Source organism: Ictalurus punctatus, chromosome 5 (assembly GCF_001660625.3).
Source record: "Ictalurus punctatus breed USDA103 chromosome 5, Coco_2.0, whole genome shotgun sequence".
NCBI classification, from domain to species: domain Eukaryota; kingdom Metazoa; phylum Chordata; class Actinopteri; order Siluriformes; family Ictaluridae; genus Ictalurus; species Ictalurus punctatus.
The window spans coordinates 17,441,365-17,453,415 of NC_030420.2; the positions used below are offsets into that span (position 1 = coordinate 17,441,365).

Genomic DNA, 12,051 nt, shown 5'->3' on the forward strand with positions numbered 1-12,051 from the left:
CAGACTGAAAAGGAAGCGGGAAGCATTTCAATTACTGTATCAAAATCATACATGACATGGAAAATTAAATTCACTATGTTTTAATTAATCTGCAGTCTTACTTAAAAGCAATTTAGAAAATTATCTAAGAGGAGAAAAATCCTGAGGACAAAAAATGGATAGTAGCTCTAGATGAGATAATGTGCTTAAGGACATTGCCAAAAAGAACAAATCTAATTCTTTCCACACTTCATTAAATTAGATTTTGTTACTAGCTTTAAAGAGGATCAATTTTTGTCAGTTTTTGGCCAACGTTTGAGAATTCCATTTTTTCCCAGTTTTTGTCAATGAATAAGACTCATGTGACTTTATTTATTCGAAAGGTCTAAGATGCCAGGGTAGTTTGAAGAGGTGTGCATCGTGTAATTATCTTATAACTAATAATTAATTTATGGTCAGTAACTGAATCTTGATCAGGTCGTGATGGATCTAGAACCTCAATTACAGGGCACCATGCATACCACAGTCACACACTCATTACCTTCATAATGCTATATAATCATTTCATTTTTGGACAAAATAAAAAACTTCTCCAAATGTTAAAAGAAAAAATAATAAAGTTGACGACTTGAGCCTAAATAGGAGATACAGGCATAACACTTAAAATGATGATGAAAGAACACTAGTCTGCAAACAAAATCCGACAACAAATAAAGATTTGACTGTTAATACAGCAAATACACCTTTTTATATAACAAATACTTTTCTAAACATAAATTCAGAAAGCACTTGGATATCTAAACCTTGCTAAACATTTGCTGGAAAGAATTCATCTGAAGAGATAACCGATTTGATTAAATCTAAGTAGTGACCAAAAGCTGACTAAAAAAGAAATAAAATATGCAGGGATGTGCTGTTATAGGAAAATAATCAATGACTGGGTGGACTCAAAGCAGAGTTAATCTTACCACCACAAAATTGATTATTTTAATATAACAGGTCCCAGGGTTTTTTTTTATATATATATATATTTTTATCATATACCACAGAAATTTGCCAACAATAAGAATTGTTGTAATTGTCAGTTGACTATTACATTTTATGTTGCAAAATGACAACGTTCGTTTCTATTATTATTTACAGTGCCATGAATAAGTATAAAAAAAAAATTAAAGGTGTCATTGCAATAAGTTAGCTAGCTAAACTTGATAGCTAATTAGTGGTAACATAATTAGATGAACAAAGCTGATCTTAAAGTGTCACATGTTCTCAATATAAATACACCTGTTTCTAGAAGACTCCTTATTTTTGAAGACCTCAGCAGAAGAAACTAATGTTTTCCCTTCTTTGTGGGTTTACTAGGCAAGTGTCGGACAAAGTTTGTTCAAATTGCTCTTACACTTGCTGTTACATCAAGCACTGGGTTTCAGAGCTGCCTGTTACTGCCAGTACACATTATGTGATGTGCTGCATGTTAGTTAAAGTTTTCCCAGGTTAGACAATTCCCACACACACAGGAATCCCAGCACAGCACTCCTGCTTCCCTGTTGGGCTGAAATACTTATGAATGCTAATCGATGACTGGTTACATTCCAAATATCTTAGAGCAATTTCAGTTCTTCAAATCACGTCTGCAACAATCATTTGTTTTCAATGGATTTGTTTCAACACAGAAACCTTCTCACTCCAATATAAATGCTTCTCTAAAGATCTACACACACCTCTATACAGCCACATAGAACACAGACACTAAGTTAGCTTGACTGCAATGAGGTTTAAGATGTGTAAAAAGCAGACAACCAAGCCAATGTTTTTCAAGGTTTGTAAAAAGGCAATCAGGAGCTGCATTTTCAGTACATGGCAGGCAGGTCAATAGCAAGGCCCTGTCATTAAGCCTGTGCCAGTCAAACATCTGGTGGTAATTGATGAATCTCCCATTGGAAAGCACCATCACCAATTTCATGTGGGTAGGAGGAGCTACTGGAGAGGCAGAGGCTAGACCATTCTACTGAGGCTAGCATGCGTCGTCCTGTCTGACAGACAGCATAATAGTGGGAACTGAATGGAAGAGGTATTTATGCTCTAGCATGACAGACCACCTCCACAGAGCAACTGTTCCTAATATGCAAATGAGGAGACAAGTGTGAACAAAACACCACTGGGTTGGAGGATGTTAAGTGATGCTGAACACAAGATCTTGCTAGCAGTGAATAAGGTTTGTGCACTTGAAGAAAAAAAATAAGTCATGTCGGATATTTCTTTAAAACCATGTAGTTTTAAAAATACATCTGATATTGAAAAAATGCCCCCAGAGTTGAAATAACCTTCAGGTGTACTATAGTGCCTGATAATCATTTATATTGATTGCCACTAAATATGTGGCATTAAAAGCTGACAACACAGAACAGGGGATGGTGACATCTGGAAACGCAGATCTAGTTACACCCCGTGAAAAGGGGTAGTCACACCAGCACAAATAAATGGGGGAGGGGGAAGAAGGAGTGGGCGACAGCAACAAAAAAGGAAAAATGTAGATGGAGGTATTATTTTGATATTCCATCTAATTGCAATCATAGGCAGATGTCTGAAACTGTGACAGCATCAGCAGAATTACTGCTGAGAGAACAGAATCTTTGTCTAAAAATAATCAGACATTCGGGGCTCTGCTGTTTGTTATAATGGTAATCGATGCTGGAGGCTTTGAATTCCATCAATTTATAGATCCACTCTGTTCTGCCTAGTGACTGCATTGCCTCCAAACCCCTACTGCACACAAACACACACACAAAGAATTCAAATTCACACAAATAGGGTCATCAGCATCCATGTATGTAACCAAGCCTACATGTTTATCTCTATCTTACACACACACACAATATCTGTGTATGTACACTTCTACATACACAGAGGTGCCTAATCGCATTTGTAGAACATATTGCTGATACAATAAGGAACCCCAACAAAGAAAAATCAGTCACTAACAGCCAAACACAGGCTGCAGTGAAGCAGAGCAGAGGGACTAGTGTGTGATTTAGATAAGTGCAGTTGCTTTTCATACCCATTTTTCTGTACAGCAGAAGATTGTCCTTAACCATTTCAGATTAGCTCCTCAGATGCCACTTTCAAGAGGGAGATCGATCAATAAATCAAATCAACACAATCGATACAAAACCCGATTGCCACAGACTAGTCTGGCCCACATGTTATTACTGGCACCACCCCCACCCTGGCCTTTTAGCCTTGTCTACAAAAAGAAATATACAATTTTTGGGGGGATGCAAGATAGGCTGGCTAGAGGTCATTTCCAAGATATCTTCAGTGCCGCTACAGGTGAGTGTGAGCGAAATAACAGGCATGAAGTCCCTCTGCAACCGTACCATATAAACAATAACTACTGTGGAGTGCAGTGATAAACTGAGGCCTTAAATATCATATACTACACTGTTATCTGCCTTATAGAGTAATATCAGTGCTGCTGAGAAAAACTACAAAAATATAAAAACAGAAACAATGGTGAGCATAAGTACATTTAAAAATGCTCTACGATATATATATATATATATATATATATATATATATATATATATATACACACACATATTTATAAAATACTATATACATTTATAACCCGCTACTGCAATAAAGAAAAGAGCGGGTGGTATGGCAAAGAATTAGACTGTTCCCATAAACGCACAATTACCTGTTAAATAAAATGCACTGAAGGGTGCATATAATATGCTAATAGTGCTATGGTGTGTAGATTTAGCAGGTACTGTCTCTGAAAATCTCATTTTGACACCTTTTCTAAAGCTGCCGGCAGAGCCTGGGAAATGATCCCGAATAATTAATCCCCAGTCAGTCAGGCAGCCTCTCCACAGACAGCACAGAGGATCTTAAAGAGGAGGAGTAGCACATGAGCGTTACAATCATCGGCAGAGGTGTGACTAGCGTTGTCACGCATTAGCCGTCATGCTGCACTTCTTTTAGGAGTTTTAGCACCTTGCATATTGCAATCCATCAACACCCCATGTAAAACACATAGCCCTGTTTCTTATGGTTTCTTTAAGGAGTGTTTTAGGAACAGATGGGAAAAAAACACCCCTTACTTCTACCACAGAAGAGAACCACTGGCAAATTCACTACGAAAAGTAAGAGGGGTAAAACCCAATACTACACCACAGTATGACTATATTTGTATCATTTCATATCAGAATGAAACTAATAAAAGTTAACAATACAATCAATAAAAAATAGTGGAATTAGAAATAGAAAGGAAAAAAAACCTTCATATGTACAACAAAAAGGCAATATATTGTGTAGATGCAACTTGAGTTCAAAACTATTACAAATCTAACTCTGACTTTAAGAAGTGTAAATCAGTTTGTAAAATTATTTCAATGCATTGTTTTGAATGCTAAAAAAATGACTGCATGAAAAACAGGTTATTTGGGGAAAACAGTTGATAAACATAATACCAGTAACAAACAGACTCCCAGGAAACATTTACTATTTTATTACAAATAATTACATCAAAAATAAATGACTACATTACCTACATTGCATCTACAATATAGAGTGATTTAAAAATGCCTATTGAATTTTAACCTGAAGGAAAAAAAAGGGGAAAATATATCTGTAGTTAATGGAATACTTATCCATATGAAGTATAAAAGTATTTCTTTATAATTGTAGATTTCTTGCAATTCTTGCTTATGATCATCAACAAAAATACAGTCAACATAAGTTCAGCAGCCCTGCAGAATTTACGCAAATACCAGTAAATCTATAGAACAGAAAAGCCTGGTTACAGCGTCCTCAATAACCAAAATGTTATTCCACACAATGAGAAAAATGTGTGGAGAAAAAAAAACCCTGTTCTGATCTGAGCTTTGCGATTTGTAGTGAACGGGCATGTATGGCTGCCTATAGTTCAGATTCCCTTGTTTCTAATTGAGGTTTTGTTCACAGACAGCAGCAGCAGGATGAATTTGGAAGTGTAAAGGTGCTTTTCAACTGCTGAGATCCAGCAAATGCTTCAAATCTCAGTAATGCACTTAATGTTGCAGCATGAGAGCTGCTAATACCAGCACTACTAATGCAGGATCTCATAGATATGATGCTGGATATAATCTCCGGTTATGATCCACTAGGTCTATAATGTAGTCTGTCTGTTTTGGAGGCTGTTTGCTATTTGAAACAAATACTCTGTTCAGGTTGTTTGATGGACTTGGCCAGGTCAATAACATTTAGGCAATGAAGATACTGGAGTTTCAAAGCACTTGTTGGATCTAAGCAGTTAAGATGCACCTTCCAAATTCATCCTGCTGCTGTTGTCAGTAGCCATAACATCAATAGAAACAAGTGAATTGGCTCTACAAGTAACTATATACCCATGCCACCATGATTCACTAAAATAATCTTTCTTAAAGTTTAGAGAATTCTTTTCTCCCATATTGTCCTCATTTGTCTAAGACTCCCCCCCCCCCCCCCCCCCCCCCCTCCCTCTCAGAGCAATAGAGCATTTTGGTTAGTGAAGAAGCTAGAACCAGGCTTTTCTTTTCTGTTCCATAGCTTTATTGGGGTAAAATCTGTAGGGCATTTGAAGTTCTCGTTTCATTGTGACAACATTTACAGTGCTCTCTTCATGACTGAATGTATTGTCTAAGGTCTGCCAGGTTGATTTTGATCCTTGTTCCACACATGATGGCCAGTTTTACTGGTATCAACATTGTCTTTTTATTGGGACCAATACACATTTGAAACCAACTCCAGGCCTTTGTTAGGTCTCTTAGGGTCTGTACACTGCTCTCCGGACTGACATTTCTAATCAACCAGACTAATTTCTAGCTGACATGGCACTAAGTGGTGATCACCCTTTCTGTTAAATTTGTAGCTATATTAAAAATCTTGTTATTTTTAATTTATAGTCTCTTAATTCAAGCACCTCAACCTATTCAACCTATTTACATTCTGAAAAGGTAAATAAATAAATAGCAAAATATAGTAACACAATAAATCATCATCCTGACATTGCCATCACTTCATCCTCAATTCAATCTTAATTATTTTTGTCATCTTGTTTTATTTGAATTTAAAACAAATTACTCTGAAAAACATTTATTTCATGTGAATGTCCATTACACCTTCTGGGGTTACACTCAGCCCTTCTAATCACTTTTGAATCTTGCTCAGTTATTGATTGCTGATTTCCTGGCAAAAGTAACTTCACATTAGGTGAGAATGATGTGGCACAGTGTTTCACAAAACAGCCAAGAACAGTACTTCAGTTTGCCAGAATGAGTCCAACCGCACATGGCTAAAACAAAGAAATTAATAACTGTCTTCTCAAAATTTATTACAGAGTAAATATAACCAGGGTAAGGAGAGGTATATAAATTGGGGCCACTGACATGACAATCCATAACAAACGGCGCCAAATCAAGAGCTTACCTCTGCAAAGGTGCAACTGCAATGTTGACGTTGGCCCAGTTTTGCAGGGCTATTGACAGAGGGGAGAAAAAACAAAACACTGAGCGATGGATAACACTGATAAACTGCCATTGTTTATTCTCTCTTAAGAAATATCAATGGGTTCTCAGGTGTGCTCCTTTTTTCCTGTTGTTTACACGGTTTCCTTTCCCCTTCACAGCTCCCTTGCTGATTGCAAGAGGAGATCAAAGCTTGCTTGCCAGAAGAATGTGAATATTTCAGCTGATGGGAGAGAGCCAAGTTTCACACCACCTGTGTCATTCTGAATTGGGACCAGCCCCTGACATTCACAACCTGAGCTCCAGCAGGCCCCTGAGGGCCCAGTGACACAAACCTGGACCACCTGTCAGGCTGATTTTTTCTTACTCATATGTGCTGAGAAGAATGTGCACGTGTGTTGCAATATTACTCATTTGAGATAAAAATAAATGTATCTAGAGCGATGAGACTGGGAACGTAACCTACATCAAGGATGTACATTTTAAAATGGAAATGATGGACTCAATAACAAGGTTACAGAACTTACAGAGGTACAGTTTAAGAAAATAAAATCATTGACACTTTTTATTTTACTGAACATCTTCAAATCCATTATATATGGAGGAACACATTCATGAGAGTCATCGTCACTATATTATATTGGTCATTATATAATATTTCAGTATTTTGTTTCAGTATTCAGTATTTCACACAACTTGCAGTTGTATATGCACTCAAATATTTCCCTAGCTGCGTAGATTGCTCTGACAAAATTTTTTTGCAAAATGTTCCACCTGGGATCTGATGCAGGGTGTTAGGCTGTGTGTGTGTGTGTGTGTGTGTGTGTGTGTGTGTGTGTGTGTGAGAGAGAGAGAGAGAGCGAGAGAGAGCGAGAGAGAGAGAGAGAGAGAGAGAGAGAGAGAGAGAGAGAGAGAGAGAGAGAGAGAGAGAGAGAGAGAGAGAGAGAGAGAGAGAGAGAGAAAATGTGTGTGTAGAGGCACTTTACCATTTGAGCATCCATCTCTTATTCCACAGCCAATAAAAAAGGTACCCCGAGTGTCCATACCAATCTAAACACTTCTATTCAACAGCTGTTGCCTATGGCTAGAGCAAAGGGAGCTTTGGAAGTGAGAGACACTGGATTAAAGAGAAATAATATACGTGTACTTGTGTATACCTGCTATACTAACCATGTAAAGGAGAGTACCATGCTGTCAGTTTCCAGCGTCATCTCTCAAATGAGCAGTAAAGCCTTTACAGAAAATTCCTTACATTCATCTGCATCAGGGTGCTTGGCACACATTAACTGAATACATGGGAGGAAACACAATCTATTTGATGCTACACTGCCCACATGTCCAAAACCCTTCCCTCAATGCTGGAGCTTCACATGCTGTTAACTTTCATCTCATATTCTGAGCAGGCAGAGGAAAGTGGGCAAGTGGTGGCAACACCCTCCCTCTTCTCATAAATCACTCTTTAAACTGGCGGCTAAATGAAATCAACCTAAAAAACATGGTCCACTCAGCATTGTGCTGAACCGTACATTTATTTATATTTACTCCAGGGTACTCAATTAATTTTTATTGTCCCCTTAATATTAAATGCATATAGAGAACTGGCTGTGGAGAAGTCACGTTTTTTGTGCTAACCTTTTTTTAAAAAAAATTTTTTATCAATTGTCGCAAGCATGAAGATTCAGAGGTAATCAGTGGGTCAGACTGTTAGTGAGCTCTGTGTAAATGTCAGCTCACTCATTACCAAAGCAAACCAACATGGGCAGAGGAACTATGATAGATGGCTGACCTAAGGAGGGTCTCCACACTGATAACGAAGCTCCCTCTCCATCCTCCATATTAATCAATCCATTTATCTCCTATGTATCAGAGGTGCTTGGATCATCCTGTCACACATGGGCGATCAGTCACATGCAGAAAGACTTAATATTTCTGGTCACTGTTTAACTGTTTCACTTAGGAATCCCTTATACGCCTATAGGTTCTGCTAGAAATCATTCCTATAACGTCTAGCATGTGATCTTTAGACTATCCTACCTAGCCTTCGTAAGGATCTGAATCTGACCTTTAGAACAATCAGGAGATCATGAGCCTTGATGACTGCATTAGTTTTTTTGGCTGCATTTATCAAGCTATAAAATTAACTAGGCCTGTAGCACTCATAATAAGACAAACAACAACTTGTATATGAAGTGTAACAACGTAAACTGTTGTAATCTGTTCAGTGTTTCTCAGCAGAACACTGCAGAAGCCGCTTTCTGCTCAGCCATAAAATCATCAACGCATCGTGACACGAGCTGCCGCAGTCCAGCGACTCCCATCTGTACTATGCCATCTCAAAGGGAAAACAAAAAAAGTGTACCAGCAGCGTGACAACGGCAATGAGCTGTCTCCATTCAGCCCAGTCATGCGATTCTCTCCTGGGCTCAACCGAATATTTTGGATGGCAGATTAGAAGGAGCAGGAAGAGCACTGGGAGAGTGTTTACATTGTGAATCCCATAGCCAGGGATGAATGGCCAAGTGGGGTTCTGTGAAGTGTGAAACCCCGTCATCATTACCAGTCCTCCAGATAACTAAATCCATCATTAGAGCCGTTACACGCACAGATGAAAGTCCAATGCTGAAGCCAAATTGAGATAGCAACAGTATGTTAGGAACATTCAAGAAGGCAATATGACAGCACAGGAAAGAACTCTTGTAAGACTTTATGGCAGAGGTGGTACTATAAACATGTCTATGCATGACCACCAAGTCTGAGCACCAACGGAGCTCTTGTCTTGTTCATATCTATCTATTTCGCTCAGCTGTGCATGAAGGACATTAGGGATTTGGCCCTCTTTTGCTCCAGCTGAAGTGACAGCACCACAGTGAGAGATAACGCGGGGTCAGAAGCTAAAAAAAGAAATTACATTCAAACTAAATCAGGAGGCTTTTAGCAGCGTTATCGGAGACTTTCCACAGATATGACAAGTTAATTGATCTGAAGCATCTCAGGAGCCCAAGTTCTCCTTTAGCCATGCTTTCCTTCTCATGCAGATCTACTGAGGTCCTATGTAAATCAAAGCAGGAATGTTCTCCTAGAGTTCACATTGCCACGATATTAATCAATACAATCTGATCACTGAGCAGGTCTTTAGAAGATCCAAAGTGAGGCACGCATGAGAATATTGGCCTCATTTTCCTAGCTGAGACAAAGAAAATCATCCAAAACGGTAAACACGCCACAAAGAAAATTATTCTACAGTGCGATCCATTATTCATTTAAGATACATTTTTCATTTAGGAGAAGAGTGGAGGGGATGAGCAATGATGAATGCATTGCCCAGGATGCAATTTGTATGTAAAATAACAGAATATTAAAGAATATGTTTTAAGTGCAAATGTAGTTCACTGCCATTTAAGGGGTGAAAAAATACAGTGAATTAGGAAGAATAGAGCCTGTGGCAATGCATTCTAAAAATCACTTAGTGGTACTCAGAGAGGCTAAGTAATGGGGCACAATAAGAGGCGTTCCAGGACATGGCACTCAGTCTCTCCATCATCAGATGGCCATAATTCAGAGAACAGATTTTCATTGATATATCATTTGGCAGGCGCAGTAAGTAAACCGAATAATAGTGCATCAATGGAACCTCCTGAGGATCCTTTTCTTCTCCCTTTCTCTGTCTCTTCTACACATTCTTTCACCTACTCCTTATGCTCTTCTCTCTTACTGTCAAATGCACAGAGGCTTAAGAACAACACACACACACACACACACACACACACACACACACACATAAACCACTGCACACACTGATAATACTGGTATGAACCCTTCTCTCTCTCTCTCTCTCTCTCTCTCTCTCTCTCTCTCTCTCTGTCTCTCTCCTTTACACACAGTTCTGCCTGTTGGGCATCTTCTCTGGACACACTTCATCAACCTCACTCAGTTAATACTGCTTCAGCTCAGTGGCCAAGCATAGAGAGGATGAGAAGAGGAGAAAGTACATGAGTGCTTCAGCCTCAGTAGAGAGCAAAGAAACATGCCTTATAAAAAGAAAACGACTCAAGAATATTGACCTACAAAACAGAGACATGCCCCAGCACTCCATTCAACATTAGTATTGTCTAAATGTATGTTTTATTCATGTATGTCTACACAATACCTCTTTTAGGATAGATATCTGTTACAACAAAACCCTGCATTATAGGTTCAAAAGCTAATAAAGTAATTTTCTAGACCCTACACACCTATTGCTCAACCTTGATTAATAAGTCATCCAAACAGATGTATATTTCTTTCAGATAAAGTTCATGAGGGTTGTGAAAAGCCAAAACCACATTTGTAAGCTTATGAGCTCACATATTTTCTATGGTTTAATTTCGACCATATAAATATTCGAAACACAGGTGTCACATAGCATGTTCATCTGCAGAGTTCATCCAGCTGCCATGTACGTGACATGGTGAGCAAAGCTTCAGTATTGCATCTGTGGTTCTTAGTTCCCTGCAGTTACATCATATTGTTCACTGAAGCCACATAAATGTCTCCGCAAAAAGTATAGCAAGGCCTTATTTTTCCCTTGTCCCTGTACCAACATTCCCTGACATTAAGCCATTAGCCCTGATGGCAAAGCAGAGAGGGGTAGGTGGCAATATCTATTTGGGTCGGCCCAATCGATACCCCCAAGGGCTCAGATAGGGAGCATGGGACTTCAGGATTTTTGTTTTTTTTAACATGAGACTCCTTTATGGGGCTTATTTTTTAATGTGAAAGTGACCTAGTTGGCCAAATCTGCCTCTACTGAACTTGCTCACCTCATGTGCTGTTCAAGCCATTAGCCAAATTAAAGAAACATGAACTTAGTAAGGAGAGGAATACAAACACACAAGTGATGGTGGCTAGAGGTGCTCATTTTCCTCTATATGTGAAGGAATGTCTCTTTTGAAAAAAGGAGACCATGTTGTACATGTGTGTTTGTACACTTCAGTGGTAATGATGAGTGACTGGTCAATCTAAAAGAAAGTGGTTTGTGGTGGTCAGATGAAAGACTACTTGAGCAAAGGCCTACGTGAGGAAGTGTTGCCCATGAAAATACCTGTCAGATCATCTGTGGGCTGCAAAATCAGAATAATACAGCTGGCATGTAAAAGAGTCTCAGCTGTCTACAATGAGGAGCCAGAGAAAGAATAAAGAATGGATGGAAATGAAAACAGAAAGTAAGGAAAGAAAGAAATAAAGGAAATTAGATCCATGGTGTGTAGTCTTCACTACTTCCTTAACAGGCATTTTCCAGCTCAAAGGCAATGGCTAATCTTTATCTCTCTCTTTATCTCAGCTCTTTCTGGTAAAGTGGCATCTCGTCTGGTGTGGGCAGCGTCTCCGCTGGAATGCTCACACAAACACCAGTGGCAAATCCATATGAACTCCCTTTGTAGACTTTGATAGATATATTTTCTGTGTTAGATAACACAGGCCAGCTAACTGTTTTATTTGTCCAGTTAATTAATTTTTTTTCTTACCCATGTCTTGAATTCACAGTTCACACTTTTAAGAAGCTAATGGTCAGGCTGATCCTGTACCATCCGAGTTAAGCATCATG

At 38.7% G+C, this 12,051-nt stretch overlaps 1 protein-coding gene across 2 annotated transcripts in view; it reads right to left on the reverse strand.

Annotated features, from left to right (window-relative positions):
- cux2b (cut-like homeobox 2b) overlaps positions 1-12,051 on the reverse strand; it is a 159,052-nt gene that overhangs the window by 106,095 nt on the left and 40,906 nt on the right. The gene's annotated exons all lie outside the window — the stretch shown is intronic.